Genomic DNA, 2,472 nt, shown 5'->3' on the forward strand with positions numbered 1-2,472 from the left:
ACTTATTAGGGGTTTGACTATACGATATCCCTGGTATATGGAAAATGGTCAAGGATATTCATTTTCGCTGATCCAGGGATCTTTCTAAATTCCTTCGTTCGTATTCAGCCTAATGTTGGGCTATAATAAGGAATAATATCCCTGTCACAGCTCAATTTTTTTTACCGTGTGGGCGTTAAAACCATATAAGTTACGAAAAAAGATTCACCGACCAAAATTGTTCACCTAAAAATATCTTTAAATTTTGTATAAATCACTTTTTTATAGGATAAGTAGTTTTCGTTTTATTCTTAAAAATAACAATGAAAATAAAAAAAATTAAATACAATTTTCTGTAAAAACGGCGTTGTGTGTCCAAAAATTTTTAATGAATTATTTTTTAATAGGATTTGTCTTTTTTTTTATTCGTAAAAATTTACATTAAAAGTTAAATAATTTATTTTCCGTCAAAACGACACAAACAATGCAAGAGATGGACGAAATGAAAGAAAATAAAGAAATTAGTTTACCTATAATATAATTATCATATAAATGACATGAAAAAACTTTCCGAATCGACAATTAATTAAAACGAAAATAATCTCCTAATATTTTTTTTCCTATCTGCAGATGAAACTCTTTTTTTGCCTGATTTTCTAGCTTTAAGAATAAAATAACGTTAAGTATTCATTATTGTCGTTGTCTTATTGACACGCAAGTTGGTTTACTTAAGTATTAGTAACTGAATTTTTTCTCCCGGAGTTATTCCTAGATCATGCAATTCAACTTTTAATTTATAAATAAATTGCGGGTTATACTCAGCTTCGTTCTAAAATTTTTAAGAATATTTCACTAAGTTACTTTAAAGAGAAGATAAAAATTTAGAAGTTAGTAATGATTGGAAAAAAATATTATAATTTACTGATTATAATTTCAAAATTGTTATTATAAAGTGAGTAATAACGTACTCCATATATAGAATCGAAAGTTAAATAACTTTCGTCTGACTGATCATCACTTGAAGTTTCTGGATTTGAAAGTAATCCATGAGGCATATCGGATGGAGCTAAATTAATTTTTTTAATAATTATAATCTTAAAACATGTTTTAGGATTCAATAAAATCTCAAGAAGCTACTAAAAATATGCCTTCACTGATTTCACTGCCACTCTTTTTCCCAATTTTTTTCCTACAAGTAGCACACAAAATATATATTCGGGTTTCATAGATTTTGATACGTAAGAATTCCGAAAATGCTTACGCAACCACCTTGGCAGAAAAATTAGCTGTCTAATAAAATGTACCCAACGGTCCACTCAAAAAATGTTGTGAGATGTTCTCAGAACTATAACGAATATTTTAAAACATGTAGAATCGACAACAGAAAACATAAAAGTTTGTTCTTACTGATATATTTCCTCCGGAATAAAACACATTATTGTAGACGAATTAGAACTTATTTAATACCATATAGCAAAAGTGCAAAATGTAACTAAACGATGGAAATCCCCATTAATCTCAAATTTAATGAAGTTAAACGACACTGCATTGCGCTGTCGTCGTAATTGTCGCTACACCTCGAATAAAAATGGAGCCATTATAAGATGAAAGATTATCCAAGCCAGGTTGAAAACCGAAAATTATCTTTGATTCATGTAAAGTTTATCTGGCAGTGTTAATTTTGTTCCGGTGAATCTTTCACCTGGAACCGATGTAAAATTTATCTTTCATTTTTTCTGTGATCGCTTGCTAACTACTTGAACCCTCGCGAGATCACAAAAGAAGAAATACAATGTGATAGCGTAATAAACTTAAATTCTTACGTTATATATTGCACAATTATACGGTATATAATGTAAAAACTTGCAATGTACGATATCACGATTTTGCGATATTATAATTCGATAATTACAATATTTAGCGCAGAAATTACGATATATATTGTAATTTATGCGATATAGTTTTCTCAGTGTATATCCTTATGGTTCATAACATGCATTGATATTAAAACAGACGTAGTTTTTTAACTTGTACATTATATCCCTAGCCTCAGTGACACATACCCAGGGTCATTGCTTAAGAATCCCATGTAAAAAGTAATGGGAACACCAACGCCCTCTGAAGTTGGAAACCTATTTATTGGGTTCTGTCGGGATAAAACCTTGTAATTTGGACATGTCGATATACGAGGGTAGTTCAATAAGTCCTTAGAATGACCAACATATGGCGCGCGAATCGCTCCAAATCATCTGTTTTCAGTCAGCAACACTCCCGACTAGATATATGGTGCAGTCACAGTCCACATCTTCTGAGTTTACGTGTTTTTATAACCAATTGAAAAAAAAAAATTGTTCGTTAAGAAAAATAGAAAAAAAAACGAGTTCAGAGCGATAATCAAACATTTTCATTTAAAGGGTTTAACGCCATATGAGATAAAAAATGAATTGGACTCAGTTCATGACACATCTGCCCCTGCCTTAGCAACGGTTTATA

General features: G+C 30.6%; 1 protein-coding gene across 1 annotated transcript in view; it reads left to right on the forward strand.

The window, feature by feature from the left end:
* LOC117177452 (scavenger receptor class B member 1) overlaps positions 1–2,472 on the forward strand; it is a 261,744-nt gene that overhangs the window by 152,707 nt on the left and 106,565 nt on the right. The window lies entirely within an intron of this gene.

This window comes from Belonocnema kinseyi, chromosome 7 (genome assembly GCF_010883055.1).
Source record: "Belonocnema kinseyi isolate 2016_QV_RU_SX_M_011 chromosome 7, B_treatae_v1, whole genome shotgun sequence".
Classification (NCBI taxonomy): Eukaryota; Metazoa; Arthropoda; class Insecta; order Hymenoptera; family Cynipidae; genus Belonocnema; species Belonocnema kinseyi.